The sequence below is a fragment of the Prinia subflava genome, chromosome 9 (genome assembly GCF_021018805.1).
Source record: "Prinia subflava isolate CZ2003 ecotype Zambia chromosome 9, Cam_Psub_1.2, whole genome shotgun sequence".
Taxonomy (NCBI): Eukaryota; Metazoa; Chordata; class Aves; order Passeriformes; family Cisticolidae; genus Prinia; species Prinia subflava.
In genome coordinates, this window is record NC_086255.1 from 31,837,416 (window position 1) to 31,851,631 (window position 14,216).

Below are 14,216 nucleotides of genomic sequence, written 5' to 3' on the forward strand. Positions count from 1 at the left end.
CTAGTAAAAAAGACCCCACGCTAAACTAACAACTAATATTAAAAGCAAGCAGCAGCAACAAAGTAACCACAAGCTTAAGTGCCACTTTCAAAAAGTCACCCAAGCAAAAAGCCAACTCCCCACAGCCGTACTATCGATCTGACTGTATCCGAGTCCCTGGGTCGCTTCCCAAACGCAGCCCCCGGCCCTCCAGCAGCAGCCAAATACGCTTTTACACTTAAACGGGACCATCCGGAGGGGAGAGCGACTCACCCTGGAAATCAGGCGGTAGGCAGCAGCAGATAAGGCGGCTTTCCCCCTCAGCAGCAGCCAGCCGCGCCGCTGCCGGCAGCAGGACGGGGACACGGCGGCGGCGCGGCCCCTCCCGGACCGCGGAGCGCGCCCGCGCCTCCTCCGCCAGCCCCGACTTCCTCCGCCTTCAAAGTTGCCTTTCAACTTCCCCCGGGCTGGCCTTGGTCAGCGCTGCTCTCCTCTCGCAGCTGCTCGCCAGCCCCGCGGGAAGCGCCTGCGGAGGGAAATGCGGAGAGGTGAGAGGGATCCAGAGGGGATGGAGCCACAGCGCTGCCGCCGCTCCTTCCCCGGGAGCGCCAGTGCGTCAGCGCCGGCAGAGGAGGGACGGAGCGCCCGCGACAGGAGGAACAGCAGCAGCAGCAGCAGGAGGAGGAGGAGGAGGGAGGAGGAGGAGGAGGAGGCCGGGAGTGCCAGCCCGGCCGCGGGTGGTGCAACAGCTCCCGGCAGTGCTGCTCTGCCGGCGAACAGCACCTAAAAGACGGCGGAATGGGTTTATCACGTAAGCTCAGTCTGGTGATTCCTACTGTACGCATGGAACGCTTTCATTAAAGTGTCACTTTTGAAAGCTGAAAGAGTCACTGCAGGGAGGAAGGATTCCTTTTTCCAATATATATGAGTACCAGATGTTAAGTCCTACCCTACAAAGAAAAAAACCCTCCACCACAAAGGAAAGTCGTGTTCTACCCACTAACACAAAGCAAAACAACCATTTCCCCGAGCTTTCCATGAATCTTTTGGCTCCATCCCACTGCTGCCACCAGCAGCAGAATCCCTGGCCAGGCAGCATCAGCGGCCCCGAGGGCTGGCATGCAGCCTCTATCCAAAGCACACAGCAAGGACTGGAAGCACACAGGACCTCCTGCCCGTGGATCCAGCGGGAAAGGCTGGGAAAAGCACCCCAGGTGAGAGGGAGCAGAGGATGTCTGCTGGCCGCTGCCTTGGGACAGCGGGGAATTGCTGTAATTCAGTACAAAACCACAACACAAAGGCTGAGTCACATGTTGGGAAGACTGATGGGATGAGCAGCGCTGGCAGTGTTTTCCAGCAGAGCACGGACTCTCCCGAGCCCGATGGCTGCTGGATCCAACAGAGACACTGTCCAGCAGTGAAGTCAGAGGCGTAGGAAGCAGCCTGCTTCCACTCCACAGATGAAATAATATAGAAATTGAAAAACAGGCGCCAGCAGTAACAAATAGCAGCATCAAGTTTTCTGAGCTGCATCCCGAGAGAGGGAGCCTGTTGCCAGGAACACCGAGGAATCTGCAGAGCCACAGAAAGCACAGGGTGGAAAAAGTATTTTCAGAAGCTGCACACAGAAATCCTTCCACACTCATCATGCAGAAAACAAGCATTTTAAAGGAGTAACTGCTTTGGGATTTTTTCATGGATCCACGCCCCTGACCATGGCCCAGGAGTGCTTGTTCCCAACACAGGGAGACAGCCAAGTATCCAGCGGAACAATGTGCTCACCATCAGCTCTTCCACAAAGTTCAGACACCTAAAAATGGCCCATGGTCAAGTCCAACTCAGCCCATTTTATTTAAAATCTGAGGAGACACAGAATGAGGCACCAGTGAGCTCCCTTTTTTTCCGTCAGTCTTAAGTAACTGGGCTCTGTAACACTCAACAGAGATGCCATCTGCCCCACCTAGCCCCGATTTCCAGGAGGGATTCTGCAGTGAAAACAGTAATTGGTCATCACCTAAAGATTTCTTAGACGTAATTCAATGAGTACCAATCCTGTAAATCCCTCCCACTGAGAAGATACATATAAGGAATCTACAGCTTAATTAGAAGATGCCACAGGGCAAGGACTCCTTGTTATGCTGACGACACTCATGTCTCCTTTGGGCCCTCACACACCTCTCAGGACAGCAGAAGTCGCCTGGTGAGGCCAGAGGCCAACTCAGTAACTCCCTGCTGACAATAAATGCGTTCATATTTGACAGAAATGATCTTGTGTTACTCCAGCAGATCTTATCTTGGTGATATTTTTCCCCCGTGATCCAGGCCTGTGTGAGTTCGGTGACCTCGAGGCACGTAACAAAGCCAGCCCTGTTTTCCCACGAGTCAGGTGGGGCCAGAGGGGAGAGGAGAAGACAGTTGGACGAGTATTACAGGTAATTAATAGTGAGCTTTGGGAACACCTTTTCAACCATGGTGCATTTAAATGCTGCATGTGTCCAGACAGATACAACACAACACCCTGTAAACCCCTAAACAAATAGCAAGAAACACAATGAACTCTTCCACAGGATGTGCAAAGGAGGGTTGTTTTTTTCTCCTACACAGTCCAGCCAGGACATATTTAGCCTAAGGGCTGAAAGAGGGGACAGCCTGAGCTGATGACATCATTTTCCTTCTATAGGACTGAATATCTGGGAGTACTGCTCTCCGTTCAGTGGCTGCTGCTGTTTCACCTCCACCTTCCCCCATCCTGCTCCAACAGGAGAGTGACAACCGCCCGAAAAACGCCTGAAGAACAGAGATGGCCACAGAGCTGTTGCTTTCTTCCCACCAGAACATGAGGAACATGACAGAAAAAACAGATTTGAGGTTGACTGCTGGCACTGAGGAGAAAGGGCTGCCACCAAGCTCTGGTGCTGATGTGTCTTGACCATTCAAGCACTACGTGCATTTGGAATGTCCTTCCAAAGGCCTGGGGAAGGGCTTTCCTTGCCTTGACAGCTTAAATCTGCCTAAACATCAAAACCAGTCAGACTATGTTGAGCCCCCCTTTTCCCTACCCATCAGAAAAGAATTGTGTACTAGCAGATGAAATCCAGCACTGAGGGTGGGAACCAAAGTCTCGAGCACATAAGAAAAAACTGCTCAGAATCCCGGGATAACTGAGGCTGGAAAATCCCTCCCAGCCCAGGCAGTCCCAGCTGTGTCCGATGCCCACCTTGTCCCCAGCCCAGAGCACTCAGTGCCACCTCCAGCCCTTCCTTGGACACCTCCAGCCATGGGCACTCCAACCCTCCCTGGGCAGCCCCTGCCAAGGCCTGAGCACCCTTTCCATGCACAAATTCCTGCTGCTGCCCAAGCTGAGCCTCCCCTGGCCCAGCCTGAGGCCGTTTGCCCTTGTCCTGTCCCTGTTCCCTGCGAGCACAGCCCGACCCCCCCTGGCTGTCCCCTCCTGTCAGGAGCTGTGCAGAGCCACAAGGTCCCCCCTGAGCCTCCTTTTCTCCAGGCTCAGCCCTTTCCCAGCTCCCTCAGCCTCTCCTGAGGCTCCAGCCCCTTCCCCAGCTCCCTTCCCTGCCCTGGACACGCTCCAGCCCCTCCAAGTCCTTCCTGGCCTGGGGGCCAGAACTGGACACAGCCCTCGAGGTCCCTCAGCAGGGCCAGCTCAGCACTGAGACTGTGATGTGCCCATACAGCTTCACACAAGCAATGCAAATCTACACATCCACCACACATATCCCAAAAAACTTTCAAAACCTTTTGTTTTGGTCTGCCCGTTCAAGTAACTTGTCCTGGTCACTTACACATCAGAAAAAAATGTGCTACAGGAGCATTATAAAGCTACTCTGACCTTTGTTTGCATTAAAACACTTAGAGAAGTAATGTGAAACTTTATTATTACATGTATAATAAAATAATTATTATTATTTCATCTGTGTTACAGCATTAACAGCCATTAAACCTCTGATGTGGAAAGCTGTTAATGGACAGTTGCTTTTGAAACTAAAAATATTTACGTTAATGGGGTTCTGAGAGAAACCAAAAACCATGAAACAGCTGAGTTTAAAATCTCTGAAGTATTATCAGAATAACTTCCAGAAGCACTAGGTGAAGTGCTTAGGTGTGTTTGCTAACACAGAGGGAGATTCCTGAGCGCTGATGTGTTCATCGGTTCCAGCAATTAAGTTTCCCGGGAGGAATGCTGTGTCATGTAACGTGTGACTCACAGAGCAGCGTCCGCAGGAAAGCACTCTTCTCCTGCTCTCCCTATAAAAAGCTCAGCCTTGCTCGCAAGTTGAACCGAGTTCCCTGAGCAGAAGTCCTCCAATTTCAGCATCATGTGCTCGAGCACGTCTGCAAGAGCGAAGGTGTATTTTAAACCCTGGCAGCAAACCAGAATCGTCTGGAAAATCGGCTGGCAACGCCTCCTGCTCCTCCTTCAGCAGCGAGTTCAGAAACACCTCGTGCTGCTGTGTTTGGACACGTGGTTGTCCTTTGCCCTCGCAGCAGTTTTGCAAACGGCGATGCTGTGCCTGGCTGAGCTGATCCCGGGCACTCCCAACCCACTCCCGTTCCCTACAAACCCCCGGACACGCTGGGACAGCTCTGGGGGTCACACACATTCCTGGTGCACACTCTGTAGCTCTAAAAGGAGCAGCAGTGGGATGCCAAACCCCTGCAGGTCCACCAGGATATGGTGAAGTGTCTTCACTCTGTGCCACTCGTGGTCCAAGCAGCTCCTGGACTTCTCATCTAATCTAAATGGATAAAATCCTCTCTCTGCTCATCATGTGTGCTTCCCAGGGCTGCAGGGTGTGCCCAGGCTTCTGTTCTTTTGGTTCAAGGCCCTGGTTGACCTTTAGATCCTTGGAGAAACACATGGACCTTCCCAGGGGTGGCTCTGCAGAGCTGGACACCCAACACTTCTCCAGGGAAAACACTCTGGAATGGCAATTCCATCCAGGGCATGTGCAATCACATACCCAGGTCAAAGCAAGAGTTCAATACCACTGAGCTGCCTTTTGAGCCTGAACGAGTGAAGCTTTCCAGAGAAGAGAAAAATAGGAACGAGATGCCCTTTTCAAACCCCCCACTCAACAATAAGGACATTTTTCACAGGGCAGGATATCTTTCCCACATGACTGCAACCCACATCCAGCTACAGCACTTCCAGCTTGGGAAGTGCCACTCCTATTCCCTGATCCACTCTGCCTCCCAGAAGTCTCATCACCCAGAGGTGTGTTAAAAACCTCCGGCTAAAAAAGTCACTGCCTCAAAATTCCAGTTTGCTTCTATCTCTTCCAAACCCAAAATTTCAACCCAAAGGCCTCTGTTACAGGTTGTTTCCTCACCAAAGACTGTAATGGGACATCGATTGGTGTCCCACTGATTTTTCCATCAGAAGAGTTTGCTGTTTGCCCCACACCTTGGGACAAGGCTGCTGCTTTGTACACCAGCAGTTTGGCACTCTCAGCTGCTCTGGCTTCTTTAAGGCCTTAGATACATCACGCAAAATGAACTTTTTAAAACAACAAACCCCAACCAACCAAAAATAAACCCAGCCACAACCTCAAAACCAACACAGGAGTTAATACAGGATGATGTTTGGTGCTAAAGGTCAACAGCAGGGCTGGTGGGTGTGGAGGGGGCTTTTCCTGTTAAAGATAAATCAACCTTGTCTCCACATCTCCACATCCGTTTGTTTGCACACCACAGTCACATCGAGCACAAAGCAGTGAGAAATCCACTCCTTGGGGCTCTTCAGCAAGATGTTTGTTCTCCCAAACACCCGACCTACACCTGCTGCTCCTGCCAGGGGCATCTCCCTCACAGCCCGGCAGCAGACCCAGGCCAGCAGACCCTGCACTCAGAGAGTCTGAAGATAAAACACCCATTATCCATTCATCCTAGCCTCCAGTTCCCCTCTTCTCCCTAGGGAGCTGGTAGTCAATATCCACAGGTTAAACGGCCCTGACATCCCCACCTATCCAATACCTTTCTCATTAATAAGCATGATGTGGATTAATACTCAAATATGCACTTCCTCTGCCCCAAGGGCACAGGGAACAACAGGACAGGAGCGATAAGGAGCTGTTTGTGCAGGCTGCAGGGTGTTGTATTCCCAGTATCCTGTGTCAGGGCCTTACACACGGGTGAGCTGTGCAGTTCCATCGGTCCAACTCTCATCCTACTTCTTGTGACTTCCCTGGCCACAAGTTCACCTGGGTTTTAAGGATGACCTTAATTAAGAGCTGGAAAGAACAAATGCTCAGGAAGCCAGAGCCATTAATCCCAAAGGCTTAAAGGGTTTACAGGGGATGTGTGTTTATATGTCCCCTTATCTCATCCTACAAAACAGGCTACAGGCAGCGACCACAAGCAAAGGCTGCTTTTGGTGTCACTCAGATAAAATCTAACTGTACTTTTATCTCCACCAATGATCAAAATGCAATAAAAACTTGGCCTGCTAGACTTTATTTTTATAACCTTGACCTCCAGTCCAATTTATTCTTAAAGGATGTTCGAGCATAAGCTCTGTGTAAGCATGAAAAATAACAGCCTGATCCTTCTACAAGGACCATTCTGGTATTCTGGCATATATGTCCCCTAAAAAAATCAGCCTTCAATGAAATCTCAACTCATATTACAGGGACACCTTTCTACAAGCACCTGAATTGTGCGTCTCTCACTACAATTCCAACCAGGAATTTGAACAGGGACCTGAAGGAACATCACCCTGCTCCCACCAAAGCCAAGTCTCAGCACCTTTGACAGCAAAAGGCATAAAATTGTGGAATGGTTTGGATTCAAAGTGACTTTAAAGATCATTTCATTCCACCCCTGCCATGGGCAGGGACACCTTCCACTGTCCCAGGCTGCTCCAAGCCCCAAAGTCCAGCCTGACCTTTGGACACTGCCAGGGATCCAGGGGCAGCCACAGCTGCTCTGGGCACCCTGCTCTATCTGGGCTTCATCACGTACTAATTAAACTAAACTGATATTTACAACACAAGCATATTATATTGTAGCAGACACAGAGCAGCTAAATCAAGCCATGGCCAAATACCTTTCCCCTGGCATTCATCACGTATATTTTCGCTGGCATTTGCTGTGCTGGCACTTGCATTTCTTTTCTTGCCACCAGTCAGAACACACAGAATTATGTTCGTGTTTTCAAACCCCAAAACATCATCACCCCTCTCCAGGAGCACAGACAAGGGGCCTCACACTGCTTGATGCCAACATCAGAAGGACCTGGAATTGCTGGAGTGAGCCCAGAGGAGGCCTTGGAGCTGCCCCAAGGGCTGGAGCCAGGCTGGGAGAGCTGGGAGGTCTCACCTGGAGAGGAGAAGGCTCCAGGAGAGCTCAGAGCCCCTGCCAGGGCCTAAAGGAGCTCCAGGAGAGCTGGAGAGGGGCTGGGGACAAGGGATGGAGGGACAGGACACAGGGAATGGCTTCCACTGCCAGAGGGCAGGGCTGGATGGGATATTGGGCAGGAATTGTTCCTGGCAGGGTGGGCAGGCCCTGGCACAGGGTGCCCAGAGCAGCTGTGGCTGCCCCTGGATCCCTGGCAGTGTCCAAGGCCAGGCTGGACTCTGGGGCTTGGAGCAGCCTGGGACAGTGGAAGGTGTCCCTGCCATGGCAGGGGGTGGCTTTGAGGTCCCTTCCCACCCAAACCATTCATGATCCTGTGATACCCTGCTGCCCCCTGGTTATTCCCAGTGGCTTACCTCATCCTTATCACAGATCTGACACCACAGGATTTAAGTGGGGTAGGTGTGCATCTCAAACTGGGGACACCACCATCCCTCTTCATGCTCTCAATCAAAAAAAAACCCCAAAACTGTTATTTTTTAAGGACCTGTAACTACTCCCAAAAGCTGACCTCAGCTGGGTACTACTGTGCTGCACTCAAAATTTCCTAGAGCAAGAATAGCTCAGTTTCTCCCTCATTAATACCAAAGAGCTTCAAACCAGAACATTTCTACAGAACTTCCACTGTCTGTTGTGTTTCCTAAAAATCACTGTCAGAGGTTTTACCCCTGCAATTACAGGTCACAAAAATGCAGTTTGGTTAGGAGTTAAAAATATCTAATAGGGAGTCAAACGGTGAAGGTAAATACTTTAACTTTCTAGAGAGGTAGACTTGCTTTCTTGGCTGTTTATTTATGCTGGGCTGTCATATTTGCTCAGGGACTGGCACTTCTGCAAAAAACCAGGGTTCAAACATACAGAGCACTTCAAAACCTTCAAGTGTTACTTTCTGTGTCTTCTACAACTCACAAGCAACAAAAAGTAGCAAATGCAGCTTCAGATGTCAGAAAACCTGGCCTTAACCAAAAGTAAACTGCTTTCTTTTGCAAACTACCCTACAATCACAATACAGACTATTCAGTTTACACCTTTATAAAACTATCATCCAAATCCCTTATTTTAGATTCAGAGCAAGCATAAATAATAATAGAAAGGCTTGGGAAGTTTCAGAGCCGGGGCTCTGAAAGGCTTAGGAAGCTACAGACGAGGTGAAATTCAGATTTACTGTAAGGAAATCATTTCCACAGTGCAATCACAATATTTGGGGAGCAAGGGGAGAAGGAAAAGCCCCTGTGCGTCACCTGATGAGGGGGGACAGCAATCCCTGAGCAGTGACACTGTGCGTGCAAGCAGCTGATGAGACAATTCCTGCTGGGTTATTAAAGAAGCATTGTCCTGAGCCTGGAGGCTTTCAGCAACTCATTTCACAGCTCCTGCCTAAAAACCACCGCAGAGTTTCACGCCTCCGCCCCCCGGAATGAGAAGTTCACGGGTTTGGGGGTGTATGTCAGTGCATTAGTCAAACAGAAAAAGGCAGTTACCTTCCCAGGCTTCCTGTCCTTCCCAGGTGAGGATTTCCTGTGACTCTCCAGGCCTCCCTGCTCCCCAGCAGGAGAAGAAAGGAACGCTTTCTCCGGCAGCTTTGCTTTCGGTTTGGCTCAGACGGAGAGATTTCTTCCAAAGCAAACACTCCTGCAACGTCACCGCGGATATAAATAGGCAGAGGAGAAGGAGGGAGAAGCACAGCCCTTCTGGAGAGACTGGATGCATTAGGAAACACGCAAGTAGGGGAGAGTATCAGACAGAAATAAAGCCTTTATTTTCCTAAAGCTACACACACAGCCTCGACTCGGACACCACAGCCGGGCTGAGCGATCCAAGAGAAATATTGCATCCATCCAGTAAGAGAGGGAGGTTCTCACATATCCTGGGCTTGTGCCAGGAGCTGTGCTATTTCTGCTGCCACCCTGGAGCTCACACACACGGCTGCACGTCCAAATAAATGCCAGGAAAGCCACCTGCACCCACACACTGAGTGGGCACGCAGGCACGGAAGGGCCTGCAGGGCTCCACGGGCCACGGCCCACAGAAGCTGTGGCTGCCCCTGGATCCCTGGAAGTGTCCAAGGCCAGGTTGGACAGGGCTTGGAGCAGCCTGGGACAGTGGAAGGTGACACTGCCCGTGGGAGTGGATCTCATCCTTACACACAGGCAAGAACTGGTCAGGGATGCAAAGGTCTGGGCACCTTTGGCTGCACTGACCAGGGAGTTCAGAACCCCCAAAGGAAAGAGAGGGAAAAAGCTGCATTGCAGCCCTGGACTTGAGGAGAACAGACTTTGGCATCATCTTCATAAAAATCCCATGGGCTTGGAGAGAAAAGGGCCCAAAAAGAGCTGGCTGATAAAGGATCACCTCCTCCAGGCTGAAGGACAGACCATCCCAACAAGGAGCTGACTGAGCTGAGGGGGCAGGAGGCTCCCATGGAGGAGCACGGAGCTCCTGAGCACAGCCAAGTGCAAAGAGCAGGGCAGGGCCAGGTCATCCAGGAGGAATCTGGGAACACTGATCCTGCAGGGCCAGGTGATCCAGGAGGAATCTGGGAACACTGATCCTGCAGAGCCAAGTGATCCAGGAGGAATCTGGGCACACTGATCCTGCAGAGCCAAGTGATCCAGGAGGAATCTGGGAACACTGATCTTGCAGGGCCAGGTGATCCAGGAGGAATCTGGGAACACTGATTCTGCAGGGCCAGGTGATCCAGGAGGAATCTGGGAACACTGATCCTGCAGGGCCAGGTGATGCAGGAGGAATCTGGGAACACTGATGGGGCAGGGATGGAGCTGAGAGAGCCAAAACACATCTGGAATTGAATCTGGCAAGGGATGTGAAGGGTGCCAGTGAGGCCAGCCTTTGGGAACTGAAGGCCCCTGAGGCCAAAGGGGAAATCTAGACAAGGAAGACTTATCCTTGGATAAGTGGAAGAGGATCAGGTTAGGGGACAGTAGGCTGGACATACTTCATCCCATGGGACCTGATGGGATGGATCCACAAGTGCTAAAGGAGCTGGCTGCTGTCACTGTGGGGCCACACTTGATGAACTTTAGAAACCATTTCCAGTTACCTGAAGGACAAGAGGGTGATCAAGAATAGTCAGCGTGGATGTGTGAAGGGAAAAAATCCTGCTTCACCAGCCTGACCTCCTCCTGAGATGAAAAAATCTCAGTGGGTGAAGGGAGTGCAGAGGATGTTGTCTGTCTTGGCTTTGGCAAGACCTTCAACACTGGCTCTTCTCACACCCTCAGATGAGCTGGCAAAGTATGGAGCAGCCAGGAGGGCAGGGAGGTGGGTGGAAAAGTGGCCAGGCCCAGCAGGGAGTGGTCAGTGGCACAAAGTCCATTTGGAGGAGAGACACGTCCCGTGGGTTGATAATGAGAGCCAAAATCGTTTAACCTCTTTTGATGACCTGGAGGATGCACAGAGTGTGCCCTCAGCCCTTTGCTGGTGACACAACAACTGGGGTGAGTGGCCAGTACGCCAGAGGGGCACACTGCCACTTGCATGAACTCTAAAAGGCTGGAGCAAAGGGCAGGCAGGAGCCTCACGGTGTTCAAACAAAGGAAAGGCAGAGCCCTTCCTTCACCTGGGGGAGGAGCCAGCACGGGCTGGGCACAGCTCTGCCAAGCAGGACCGGTGGCTCTGGATGACAACAAGCTCCCAGGAGCCAGCAATGCACTCTCCCAGCTTAAAAAGCCACCAGCATCCTGGGCTGCATCACAAGAGTGACCCTTTACTACTCAGCACAGGTGACACCATTCCTAAAGTGCTGGGCCCAGCTCTGCACTCCTCAGAGGGAGAGAGGCGTGGATACACTGGAGAGAGTCTGGCAAATGGCCCTGGACGAGCAGCTCTGCGTGACCCTCCTTGACAAGGTGACCCTCCAGAGGTCCATGCCAAGCTCAGCCAGGCTGTGGTCCTGGAGCCTTCAGCCAGTTCCCTCTCACACCCTGGATATCATTCGTGACAGACAGCCACAGGGATTCAGGAGCAGCACCTCAGGCCTGTCTAAGGCACAGTCCCACAATGTCACAGCGCTGACAGGTCCCACCCCAGCTCAGCAGGAACACCTGACACGAGCCCTATCTCACTCATCTCACTCCTGAGGTGGGGATTCAGTTCCCAGCCCTGGCTAACTCGCCTTGGCTGTGGTTTGACTGCACTTCTGCTTTCTCAATGTGACACAGGGGTCAGAGACTGGCAACGTGAACAGCCCAGTCAGGAGCTGTTTCATCACTCACATTCCATAAAGATCCCTTACAGTCTCCATCTCCCTTGAGTTTTGCTTCCCTTTTGCCTTTTTTTTTTTTTCTTCTCAAATATCACCATTGGGATGAACGCTTTAAAAAAGCCCTCAGCCCCACAAATGCTCTGTTACACCTCTGAAAACCAGAGGATGATTATCCTCTATCATAACAAAGCAAGAAGAGTCAGACATGGATATCATTTAGGTTGACCAAAGTCTTCATTAACTTAGCAGATAACTACTTCTTGCTGGTGTAAAACAACAGAAATAACTAAAGTTTTTTATTTTAAAGCCAAGTGATAAATTAAAGTTGTAATTTCTTTAAATCTCCAACATTCCCTGTTCCCACAGCTGGAGGTGATCTGGCAAAAAGAGGCTAAATGTGAGCCATCAGCAACGGAGGCAAGTACAAAATTAATCTTACCTATCAATATTTCACCCTAAAAAGGAGGGACAGGGAAGACTCCACGCAATATCCAGGTTTTTGTCCAAAAGCTCCCAATAAAACATGTTTCTCTGTAACTGTAAGAGCATTTGCCTTGCCTGGTTCTCAGTTTAGCACACCTCCTCCTCCTTCTCCTCTCTTTGCACATACACTGGGGGCTGAGCAGGGACAGGCAGAGCCCAGCTGGGCTCTGCTGTGGTGGCAGCTGGCACAGCTGGGGCCAGGGTACTCGAGGTCTCTTCACACAACAACAAAAAAAAGGCACCACTGCAGTTTTAAACTGACTCCCTGCAAGCATTGGTTCACAGGGATTTAAGGCCATCCACAGTTCTGGCTTTTTGCCATGGGTGTTTTCCCAGCGTTACTCTGGTGTCACCAAGTCCAGATGCCCATGTGACAAGGGACTTCTGGGGTCAGCTGGCCCAGCCCCTGCCCCAGGCAGGTGTTTTCTGGCAGGCTGTGGCTCTAAGCCATACCGTGGTTTCATCCAGGAGCCTGGGAAGGCTTTATGAAGTGCTCCACTCGCAGCTACCAAGCTGGATTCTAGTGTAACGTGAAAGGTTGGGCAGTGAAGTGTCTGAGAGCAGCCCTGGGAGAAGGACCTGGGGGTGCTGGGGGTGAGAGCTGGGACCAGAACCCCCCCGTGCCCTGGGCTGAGCCCCAGCGTGGGCAGCAGGGCAGGGGGGATTCTGCCCCTCTGCCCCTGTGCTCAGGTGAGAGCCCACCTGCAGAGCTGCCCCAGCCCTGGGGCCAGCACAGGAGGGACCTGGAGCTGCTGCAGAGAGGCCGGGGGAGGCCATGGAGTTGCTGAGGGATCTGGAGCATCTCCCCTGTGGAGCCAGGCTGGGAGAGCTGGGGCTGCTCAGCCTGGAGAGGAGAAGGGTGTGTGGAGACCTCACAGCTCCTTCCAGGGCCTGAAGGGATCCAGGGAAGCTGGAGAGGGACCCTGCATCAGGAACTGGAGTGCCAGGACAAGGGAGAAGGGATTCCCACTGCCAGAGGGCAGGGATGGATGGGATATTGGGCAGGAATTGTTCCCTGGCAGGGTGGGCAGGCCGTGGCACAGGGTGCCCAGAGCAGCTGTGGCTGCCCCTGGATCCCTGACAGTGCCCAAGGCCAGGCTGGACTTTGGGGTTTGAAGCACCCTGGGATAATGGGAGGTGTCCCTGCCCATGGCAGGGGGTGGCACTGGATGGGCTTTAAGGTCCCTTCTAACTCTCCCGGGATTCCATGAGTAGGTGCACAAAGAGGCAGCCGCAAAACAACAGACACTCCCTGCAAAGACCTGCACAGGGCCTCAGATTCTCAGCTCACAGTTTTGTCTTTAAAATTCCTGCAGCTGTGAACATGAAGACTAGAGCAGCATCTCCAACATCAAAGCAGCTCTCCTCCTGGGGAGGCTGAGGACTTGCCTTACACTTGTGGCACTCAGGGCACACAGCAAACCCCGTTTATACAGAACTTTTCTCTTGGGCAGTGTGAGCCACTGTTTCATTCTGAATTAAACCCCATAAAGCAGAACCAAATAAACACAGAAAGAACTACTCTAGACTTGCAAGGGGAAAGAGAGGCTGCTAATTACAGCCCAACTCAGCTCCTCTTTGCCAGCAAAACATCACCAGCCCTGTCTCGGTGCTACCCTGCTGCAGCAGAGTGGCTCCTCTACAATCCTCTACAAGCAGGTTGTACCTGGCATTGAAACCCAGAACAAACCAACGGGGAATCAGGGCTGCTGCATGTCCAGCACACTGCTGTGAGATCACCACAAAGATCCTGGGATGCCGCTGGCAGAGTAAGGAACAATCAGCCAAAGTTTCGGGGAACCAGAGAGATAAAAACACAGGCACATACATTAAAGAGAAATAATTATATATGGAAATTGCACATCAATCCAGAGGCAGCCAGGACTCCATGCTGCCCCCAAAAAGCAGATCTGGAGCCTGGGTATCACCTCAGGCAGCTACATACCCAAGGTGTATTTTTGGAGTGGTCCTGAATGAAAAAAGCAGGAAGTGAAGCCCAGGGAATATCCTTACACCCACACTGAGGGCATGAATGATGACCAACCATAAAACCAACACAGCACAGCCAGGGTTTTCATTACAGACTCACCCAACAGGAACCCCAACAGAGTTCATCTGGTGACAAAAGGAACAGAGTCCCTTCCCCAAATCCACCGTG

At 51.6% G+C, this 14,216-nt stretch overlaps 1 protein-coding gene across 9 annotated transcripts in view; it reads right to left on the minus strand.

The window, feature by feature from the left end:
- SGMS1 (sphingomyelin synthase 1) overlaps window positions 1-14,216 on the minus strand; it is an 89,200-nt gene that overhangs the window by 34,377 nt on the left and 40,607 nt on the right. For 3 of the 9 annotated variants that reach the window (XM_063406144.1, XM_063406146.1, XM_063406147.1), the window contains one exon: window positions 253-505. The exons of 3 other annotated variants lie outside the window; for them this stretch is intronic. The gene's annotated coding sequence lies outside the window, so the exon portion shown is untranslated. Of the gene's footprint in view, window positions 1-252; window positions 638-8,831; window positions 8,985-14,216 lie in introns of those variants that run through there. 3 more of the 9 variants (XM_063406145.1, XM_063406151.1, XM_063406148.1) reach the window with 3 other exon arrangements.